The sequence below is a fragment of the Arachis stenosperma genome, chromosome 4 (genome assembly GCF_014773155.1).
Source record: "Arachis stenosperma cultivar V10309 chromosome 4, arast.V10309.gnm1.PFL2, whole genome shotgun sequence".
Classification (NCBI taxonomy): domain Eukaryota; kingdom Viridiplantae; phylum Streptophyta; class Magnoliopsida; order Fabales; family Fabaceae; genus Arachis; species Arachis stenosperma.
The window spans coordinates 140,089,877-140,100,647 of record NC_080380.1 but is presented as its reverse complement, the minus strand read 5'-3'; the positions used below and the strand labels follow the sequence as shown (position 1 = coordinate 140,100,647).

The 10,771-nt window shown below is 41.3% G+C and overlaps 1 non-coding gene across 1 annotated transcript; it reads left to right on the top strand.

The window, feature by feature from the left end:
• Window positions 1–6,617: 6,617 nt before the first annotated feature.
• On the top strand, window positions 6,618–6,725 carry LOC130978352 (small nucleolar RNA R71). Its single transcript, XR_009086000.1, has one exon. It is a non-coding gene; the product is annotated as a small nucleolar RNA R71 (small nucleolar RNA).
• The last annotated feature ends 4,046 nt before the right edge of the window (window positions 6,726–10,771 follow it).

Below are 10,771 nucleotides of genomic sequence, written 5' to 3'. Positions count from 1 at the left end.
AGGATCTGAGGGAGAAGGCGGAGTAGAGTTATATGAGTTTGTTTGAGGACCATGTGGACGTGAAGAAGGATTTAGCGAGATCTCGGGAGGCCTACTTGGAGCTGGAGGACTCCATCACTGAGGGGGCTAAAGAGGTGTGGAGGATCTTCAAGGAACAGGTCGGGGTTATTGCTCCCGACTTGGATCTTTCTCCTTTGGATCCTGATAAGATCGTGGTTAACGGGGCCATTGTTTCTCCTCCCCGACCTGTTTCCGAATCTGAGTTGAAGACTCGGGGTAAGAGGATAGTGGAATCCCCCCTCGATCAAAAGATGCCCCAAGTTCTTCAAAGGCTCCTGAGAAGGGTCCCGATCAGCTTAGTCTGTCCTCCATTGGTGCTGCTCCAACTTCTCTCCCAGGTCTTGATGGTGCTCTGACTGCTCTTCCTGGCTCTGGTGATGGCTCTTCTCTTGGTGGTGGTGACCTTCCTTCTTCCAATTAATTTCATGGCTATATGGGGCCCGGCCTGTGGGTCCCTGGTGCGCGAAATTGTGATCACTACAACTTCACACAACTAACCAGCAAGTGCACTGGGTCGTCCAAGTAATACCTTACGCGAGTAAGGGTCGATCCCACGGAGATTGTTGGTATGAAGCAAGCTATGGTCACCTTGTAAATCTTAGTCAGGCAGACTCAAATGGGTATAGTGATAAACGAATAAAGCATAAAGATAAAGATAGAGGTACTTATGTATATCATTGGTGAGAGCTTCAGATAAGCGTATGAAGATGCTTTCCCTTCCGTCTCTCTGCTTTCCTACTGTCTTCATCCAATCCTTCTTACTCCTTTCCATGGCAAGCTTATGCAAGGGTTTCACCGTTGTCAGTGGCTACCTCCCATCCTCTCAGTGAAAACGTTTGCCTATGCTCTGTCACAGCATGGGGTAATCAGCTGTCGGTTCTCGGTCAGGCCGGAATAAAATCCATCGATCCTTTTGCGTCTGTCACTAACGCCCCGCCTGCTAGGAGTTTGAAGCACGTCACAGTCATTCAATCATTGAATCCTACTCAGAATACCACAGACAAGGTTAGACCTTCCGGATTCTCTTGAATGCCGCCATCAGTTCTCGCCTATACCACGAAGATTCCGGTTAAAGAATCCAAGAGATATTCACTAGAGCCTCGTATGCTTGTAGAACAAGAGTGGTTGTCAGTCACCTTGTTCATAGGTGAGAATGGCGATGAGTGTCACGGATCATCACATTCATCAAGTTGAAGAACAAGTGATATCTTGGACAAAGAACAAGTGGAATTGAATAGAAGAACAATAGTAATTGCATTAATACTCGAGGTACAGCAGAGCTCCACACCTTAATCTATGGTGTGTAGAAACTCCACCGTTGAAAATACATAAGAACAAGGTCTAGGCATGGCCGTGAGGCCAGCCTCCCAAAGTGATCAAAAGATCTAAAGAAAAAGGTTCCAAAGATCAGATTATGAAAATACAATAGCAAAAGGTCCTACTTATAGAAAACTAGTAGCCTAGGGTGTACAGAGATGAGTAAATGACATAAAAATCCACTTCCGGGCCCACTTGGTGTGTGCTTGGGCTGAGCAATGAAGCATTTTCGTGTAGAGACTCTCCTTGGAGTTAAACGCCAGCTTTTATGCCAGTTTGGGCGTTTAACTCCCATTTTGGTGCCAGTTCCGGCGTTTAACGCTGGAATTTCTGTAGGTGACTTTGAACGCCAGTTTGGGCCATCAAATCTTGGGCAAAGTATGAACTATCATATATTTCTGAAAAGCCCAGGATGTCTACTTTCCAACGCCGTTGAGAGCGCGCCAATTGGGCTTCTGTAGCTCCAGAAAATCCACTTCGAGTGCAGGGAGGTCAGAATCCAACAGCATCTGCAGTCCTTTTCAGTCTCTGAATCAGATTTTTGCTCAGGTCCCTCAATTTTAGCCAGAAAATACCTGAAATCACAGAAAAACACACAAACTCATAGTAAAGTCCAGAAAAGTGAATTTTAACTAAAAACTAATAAAAATATACTAAAAACTCGACTCAAACTACTAAAAACATACTAAAAACAATGCCAAAAAGCGTACAAATTATCCGCTCATCACAACACCAAACTTAAATTGTTGCTTGTCCTCAAGCAACTGAAAATCAAATAAGATAAAAAGAAGAGAATATACTATAGACTCCAAATTATCAATGAAACTTAGCTCCAAATTAGATGAGCGGGACTAGTAGCTTTTTGCCTCCAAACAGTTTTGGCATCTCACTTTATCCTTTGAAATTCAGAATGATTGGCTTCTTTAGGAACTCAGAATCCAGATAGTGTTATTGATTCTCTTAGTTAAGTATGATGATTCTTGAACACAGCTACTTTATGAGTCTTGGCCGTGGCCCAAAGCACTCTGTCTTCCAGTATTACCACCGGATACATACATGCCACAGACACATAATTGGGTGAACCTTTTCAGATTGTGACTCAGCTTTGCTAGAGTCCCCAATTAGAGGTGTCCAGGGTTCTTAAGCACACTCTTTTTGCCTTGGATCACAACTTTATTTCTTTCTTTTTCTTTCTTTTTCGTTTTTTTTCGTTTTCTCCTTCTCTTTTTTTGTATTCACTACTTTTTCTTGCTTCAAGAATCATTTTTATGATTTTTCAGATCCTCAGTAACATGTCTCCTTTTTCATCATTCTTTCAAGAGCCAACAATTTTAACATTCATGAACAACAAATTCAAAAGACATATGCACTGTTCAAGCATACATTCAGAAAACAAAAAGTATTGTCACCACATCAAACTAATTAAGCTAGTTTTAAAGATGAATTTGAAATCCTGTACTTCTTGTTCTTTTGTGATTAAAAACAGTTTTCATTTAAGAAAGGTGATGGATTCATAGGACATTCATAACTTTAAGGCATAGACACTAGGACACTAATGATCATAAGACACAAACATGGATAAACATAAGCACTAAAAGTCGAAAAACAAGAAAATAAAGAACAAGGAGATTAAAGAACGGGTCCACCTTAGTGATGGCGGCTTGTTCTTCCTCTTGAAGGTCTTATGGAGTGCTTGAGCTCCTCAATGTCTCTTCCTTGTCTTTGTTGCTCCTCTCTCATGATTCTTTGATCTTCTCTAATTTCATGGAGGAGGATGGAATGTTCTTGGTGCTCCACCCTTAGTTGTCCCATGTTGGAACTCAATTCTCCTAGGGAGGTGTTTAGTTGCTCCCAATAGTCTTGTGGAGAAAAGTGCATCCCTTGAGGTATCTCAGGGATCTCATGATGAGAGGGGTCTCTTGTTTGCTCCATCCTTTTCTTAGTAATGGGCTTGTCCTCATCAATGGGGATATCTCCTTCTATGTCAACTCCAACTGAATAACAGAGGTGACAAATGAGATGAGGAAAGGTTAGCCTTGCCAAGGTGGAAGACTTATCCGCCACCTTATAGAGTTCTTGGGCTATAACCTCATGAACTTCCACTTCTTCTCCAATCATGATGCTATGAATCATGATGGCCCGGTCTAGAGTAACTTCGGACCGGTTGCTAGTGGGAATGATTGAGCGTTGGATAAACTCCAACCATCCTCTAGCCACGGGTTTGAGGTCATGCCTTCTCAATTGAACCGGCTTCCCTCTTGAATCTCTCTTCCATTGTGCGCCCTCTTCACATATGACTATGAGGACTTGGTCCAACCTTTGATCAAAGTTGACCCTTCTATTGTAAGGATGTTCATCTCCTTGCATCATGGGCAAGTTGAATGCTAACCTTACATTTTCCGGACTAAAATCCAAGTATTTCCCCCGAACCATAGTAAGATAATTCTTTGGATCCGGGTTCACACTTTGATCATGGTTCTTGGTGATCTATGCATTGGCATAGAACTCTTGAACCATCAAGATTCCGACTTGTTGAATGGGGTTGGTAAGCACTTCCCAACCTCTTCTTCGGATCTCATGGCGGATCTCCGGATATTCACCCTTTTTGAGTGAAAAGGGAACCTCGGGGATCACCTTCTTCAAGGCCACAACTTCATAGAAGTGGTCTTGATGCACCCTTGAGATGAATCTATCCATCTCCCATGACTCGGAGGTGGAAGCTTTTGCCTTCCCTTTCCTCTTTCTAGAGGTTTCTCCGGCCTTGGATGCCATAAATGGTTATGGAAAAATGAAAAAGCAACGCTTTTACCACACCAAACTTAAAAGGTTTGCTCGTCCTCGAGCAAAAGAAGAAAGAAGAGAGTAGAAGAAGAAGAAATGAGGAAGAAGGGAGTGGCTTATGTATTCGGCCAAGGAGGGGGAGAAGTGGTTTGAATTTGAAGGGTGAGGTTGGTGGGGTTTTATGAAGGATGGATGTGAGTGGTGAAGAGAAAGATGGGATTTGATAGGTGAAGGGTTTTTGGGGAAGAGGTATTGAGGTGATTGGTGAATGGGTGAAGAAAAGAGAGAGTGGTGGGGTTGGTGGGGATCCTGTGGGGTCCACAGATCATGTGGTGTCAAGGAAAAGTCATCCCTGCACCAAATGGCATTCAAAATCACGTTTTGAGCCATTTCTGGCGTTAAACGCCGGGCTGGTGCCCATTCCTGGCGTTTAACGCCAGGTTCTTGCCCTTTTCTGGCGTTTAACGCCAGTCTGGTGCCCCTTTCTGGCGTTAAACGCCCAGAATGGTGCCAGACTGGGCGTTAAACGCCCAACTGCTAGCCTCACTGGCGTTTAAACGCCAGTGAATTCTTCCTCCAGGGTGTGCTGTTTTTCTTCCTGTTTTTCATTCTGTTTTTGCTTTTTCAATGGATTTTGTGACTTCTTATGATCATCAACCTACAAAAAACATAAAATAACAAAAGGAAATATATAAAATATAATCATTGGGTTGCCTCCCAACAAGCGCTTCTTTAATGTCAGTAGCTTGACAGAGGGCTCTCATGGAGCCTCACAGATACTCAGAGCAATGTTGGAACCTCCCAACACCAAACTTAGAGTTTGAATGTGGGGGTTCAACACCAGACTTAGAGTTTGGTTGTGGCCTCCCAACACCAAACTTAGAGTTTGACTGTGGGGGCTCTGTTTGTCTCTGATTTGAGAGAAGCTCTTCATGCTTCTTCTCCATGATGACAGAGGGGTATCCTTGAGCCTTAAACACAAAGGATTCTTCATTCACTTGAATGATCAGTTCACCTCCATCAACATCAATTACAGCCTTTGCTGTGGCTAGGAAGGGTCTGCCAAGGATGATGGTTTCATCCATGCACTTCCCAGTCTCTAGGACTATGAAATCAGTAGGGATGTAATGGTCTTCCACTTTTACCAAAACATTCTCTACAAGTCCATGAGCTTGTTTTCTTGAGTTGTCTGCCATCTCTAGTGAGATTCTTGCAGCTTGTACCTCAAAGATCCCTAGCTTCTCCATTACAGAGAGAGGCATGAGGTTTACACTTGACCCTAAGTCACACAGAGCCTTCTTGAAGGTCATGGTGCCTATGGTACAAGGTATTGAAAACTTCCCAGGATCTTGTCTCTTTTGAGGTAATTTCTGCCTAGACAAGTCATCCAGTTCTTTGGTGAGCAAAGGAGGTTCAGTCTCCCAAGTCTCATTTCCAAATAACTTGTCATTTAGCTTCATGATTGCTCCAAGGTATTTAGCAACTTGCTCTTCAGTGACATACTCATCCTCTTCAGAGGAGGAATACTCATCAGAGCTCATGAAAGGCAGAAGTAAGTCCAATGGGATCTCTATGGTCTCATTTTGAGCCTCAGATTCCCATAATTCCTCATTGGGGAACGCATTGGAGGTCAGTGCACGCCCATTGAGGCCTTCCTCAGTGGCGTCCACTTCCTCTCTTCCCTCTCTAGATTCGGCCATGGTTATGGCTTTGCACTCTTCTTTTGGATTTTCTTCTGTATTGCTTGGAAGAGTACTTGGAGGGAGTTCAGTAATTTTCTTACTCAGCTGTCCCACTTGTGCCTCCAAATTTCTAATGGAGGACCTTGTTTCAGTCATGAAACTTTAAGTGGTTTTGATTAGATCAGAGACCATGGTTGCTAAGTCAGAGGGGTTCTGCTTAGAATTCTCTGTCTGTTGCTGAGAAGATGATGAAAAAGGCTTGCCATTGCTAAACCTGTTTCTTCCACCATTATTGTTGTTGAAACCTTGTTGAGGTTTCTCTTGATTCTTCCATGAGAAATTTGGGTGATTTCTCCATGAAGAATTATAGGTGTTTCCATAGGGTTCTCCTAGGTAATTCACCTCTTCCATTGAAGGGTTCTCAGGATCATAAGCTTCTTCTTCAGATGAAGCATCCTTAGTACTGCTTGGTGCATTTTGCATTCCAGACAGACTCTGAGAGATCAAATTGACTTGTTGAGTCAATATCTTGTTCTGAGCCAAAATGGCATTCAGAGCATCAATCTCAAGAACTCCTTTCTTCTGACTTGTCCCATTGTTCACATGATTTCTTTCAGAAGTGTACATGAATTGGTTATTTGCAACCATTTCAATGAGCTCTTGAGCCTCTGTAGGCGTCTTCTTCAGATGAAGAGATCCTCCAGCAGAGCTATCCAAAGACATCTTGGATAGTTCAGAGAGACCATCATAGAAAATACCTATGATGCTCCATTCAGAAAGCATGTCTGAGGGACACTTTCTGATTAATTGTTTGTATCTTTCCCAAGCTTCATAGAGGGATTCTCCATCCTTTTGTCTAAAGGTTTGGACTTCCACTCTAAGCTTACTCAATTTTTGAGGTGGAAAGAACTTTGCCAAGAAGGCATTGACTAGCTTTTCCCAAGAGTCCAGGCTTTCTTTAGGTTGAGAGTCCAACCATATTCTAGCTCTGTCTCTTACAGCAAAAGGGAACAGCATCAGTCTGTAGACCTCAGGGTCAACCCCATTAGTCTTGACTGTGTCACAGATTTGCAAGAATTCAGCTAAAAATTGATGAGGATCTTCCAATGGAAGTCCATGGAACTTGTAATTCTGTTGCATTAGAGAAACTAATTGAGGCTTAAGCTCAAAGTTGTTTGCTCCAATGGCAGGGATAGAGATGCTTCTCCCATAGAAGTCGGGAGTAGGTGCAGTAAAGTCACCCAGCACCTTCCTTGCATTGTTGGCATTGTTGTTGTTTTCGGCTGCCATGGGTTCTTCTTCTTTGAAGAATTCGGTCAGGTCCTCAACAGAGAGTTGTGCCTTAGCTTCTCTTAGTTTTTGCTTCAAGGTCCTTTCAGGTTCAGGGTCAGCTTCAACAAGAATGCCTTTGTCTCTGCTCCTACTCATATGAAAGAGAAGAGACAAGAAAATGTGGAATCCTCTATGTCACAGTATAGAGATTCCTTGAGGTGTCAGAGGAAAAGAAAAATAGAAGAAAGAAGAAGAAGAATTCGAACTTTAATTAGATGGAGTTCGAATTGTGCATTAAGAAGGAGTCATACTCCATAAATAGAAGGATGTGAGAAGAGGGGAAGAGAATTTTCGAAAATTAATTAAAAAGATGTCAAAAACATTTTGAAAAAAAATGATTGATAATTTTCGAAAACTCAAAGTGGAAAAGAAATCAAGTGATTTTTGAAAAAGATTTTGAAATTAGAAGTTAAAAAGATTTGATTGAAAATTTATTTTGAAAAAGATGTGATTGAGAAGATATGATTGAAAAGATATGATTTGAAAACAATTTTAAAAGATATGATTTGAAAACAATTTTAAAAAGATTTGATTTTAAAAATTATAGACTTGCCTAACAAGAAAAGATATGATTCAAACATTAAACCTTTCTCAACAGAAAAGGTAACAAACTTGAGATGTTCAATCAAATCATTAATTGTTAGTAAGTATCTTTGAAAAAGGAAAGAAATTGATTTTGAAAACATTTGATTGAAAAGATATGATTTGAAAAAAAAAATTTGATTTTGAAAAACTTTGAAAACTTGAAAAAAATTGATTTTGAAAACAAAATCCTCCCCCTAGGCCATCCTGGCGTTAAACGCCCAGAATGGTATCCATTCTGGCGTTTAACGCCCAAAATGCTACCTTTTTGGGCGTTAAACGCCCAACCAGGTACCCTGGCTGGCGTTTAAACGCCAGTCTGTCCTTCTTCACTGGGCGTTTTGAACGCCCAGCTTTTTCTGTGTAATTCCTCTGCTGCATGTTCTGAATCTTCAGTTCTCTGTACTATTGACTTGAAAATAGAACCAAGATCAAATAAACAAGGCATGCAAGACACCAAACTTAAAATTAAACACTAGACTCAAACAAGAAACATAAAATCTTTTTGGTTTTTTTTTTTATTTTGTAATTTTTTTGTGCTTTTTTCGAAAATTATGTGAAAATAGAAAATAAAGGTTTCAGAATTCTCAATTTGAATTTCCAGGAATCATTGCAATGCTAGTCTAAGACTCCGGTCCAGGAATTAGACATGGCTTCACAGCCAGCCAAGCTTCCAAAGAAAGCTTCGGTCCAAAACACTAGACATGGCCAATGGCCAGCCAAGCCTTAGCAGATCATTGCTCCAATAGCAAGATTGATAGAGATCAACAAGCTATTGTGATGATTAGTTGAAACCTCGGTCCAATGAAATTAGACATGGCTTCTCAGCCAGCCAGATTTCAACAGATCAGCATGAAACACTAGAATTCATTCTTAAGAACTCTGAAGAAAAATACCTAATCTAAGCAACAAGATGAACCGTCAGTTATCCATACACAAAAACAATCCCCGGCAACGGCGCCAAAAACTTGGTGCGCGAAATTGTGATCACTACAACTTCACACAACTAACCAGCAAGTGCACTGGGTCGTCCAAGTAATACCTTACGCGAGTAAGGGTCGATCCCACGGAGATTGTTGGTATGAAGCAAGCTATGGTCACCTTGTAAATCTTAGTCAGGCAGACTCAAATGGGTATAGTGATAAACGAATAAAGCATAAAGATAAAGATAGAGGTACTTATGTATATCATTGGTGAGAGCTTCAGATAAGCGTATGAAGATGCTTTCCCTTCCGTCTCTCTGCTTTCCTACTGTCTTCATCCAATCCTTCTTACTCCTTTCCATGGCAAGCTTATGCAAGGGTTTCACCGTTGTCAGTGGCTACCTCCCATCCTCTCAGTGAAAACTTTTGCCTATGCTCTGTCACAGAATGGGGTAATCAGCTGTCGGTTCTCGGTCAGGCCGGAATAAAATCCATCGATCCTTTTGCGTCTGTCACTAACGCCCCGCCTGCTAGGAGTTTGAAGCACGTCACAGTCATTCAATCATTGAATCCTACTCAGAATACCACAGACAAGGTTAGACCTTCCGGATTCTCTTGAATGCCGCCATCAGTTCTCGCCTATACCACGAAGATTCCGGTTAAAGAATCCAAGAGATATTCACTAGAGCCTCGTATGCTTGTAGAACAAGAGTGGTTGTCAGTCACCTTGTTCATAGGTGAGAATGGCGATGAGTGTCACGGATCATCACATTCATCAAGTTGAAGAACAAGTGATATCTTGGACAAAGAACAAGCGGAATTGAATAGAAGAACAATAGTAATTGCATTAATACTCGAGGTACAGCAGAGCTCCACACCTTAATCTATGGTGTGTAGAAACTCCACCGTTGAAAATACATAAGAACAAGGTCTAGGCATGGCCGTGAGGCCAGCCTCCCAAAGTGATCAAAAGATCTAAAGAAAAAGGTTCCAAAGATCAGATTATGAAAATACAATAGCAAAAGGTCTTACTTATAGAAAACTAGTAGCCTAGGGTGTACAAAGATGAGTAAATGACATAAAAATCCACTTCCGGGCCCACTTGGTGTGTGCTTGGGCTGAGCAATGAAGCATTTTCGTGTAGAGACTCTCCTTGGAGTTAAACGCCAGCTTTTATGCCAGTTTGGGCGTTTAACTCCCATTTTGGTGCCAGTTCCGGCGTTTAACGCTGGAATTTCTGTAGGTGACTTTGAACGCCGGTTTGGGCCATCAAATCTTGGGCAAAGTATGAACTATCATATATTGCTGGAAAGCCCAGGATGTCTACTTTCCAACGCCGTTGAGAGCGCGCCAATTGGGCTTCTGTAGCTCCAGAAAATCTACTTCGAGTGCAGGGAGGTCAGAATCCAACAGCATCTGCAGTCCTTTTCAGTCTCTGAATCAGATTTTTGCTCAGGTCCCTCAATTTCAGCCAGAAAATACCTGAAATCACAGAAAAACACACAAACTCATAGTAAAGTCCAGAAAAGTGAATTTTAACTAAAAACTAATAAAAATATACTAAAAACTCGACTCAAACTACTAAAAACATACTAAAAACAATGCCAAAAAGCGTACAAATTATCCGCTCATCAGTCCCCCATTTTTAAACAGTTTTTATTTATTTGTTCTCGTGGTGGTTGTTGGTACTTGATTTTTTCTGGCCTTTTGTGGCCGTAAACAAAAATTAAAAATACCTTTTTTTGGATAAGAGTTTTAGGATATCTTTGTGTGTTGTGTGCATGCTTTTCCTACTTATGTTTCAAAAAATCCTTTTTGACCTTTTTGAAAAACCTTTTTTCTTGGTTGGCTGCCCTTTGTCTAAGTTTACTTTTGAAATTTTCTTAAATACTCGGGACAGCCTTTGCCTTTGGTTTTTCAATGGGTTTTCTTTTCTGTTTTCCGTATTCCTCCGCACTCAATTTTTCCTTTATTGAGTTTTCATAACTTAGGTTATTTTTGTGATGCATTTTGTTTCTTATCGGGATTTCTGACTTGCGGGTCGATTAATCTTTGAGTTCTCATATGACCTACTTTTATAACCTCTTTACACCG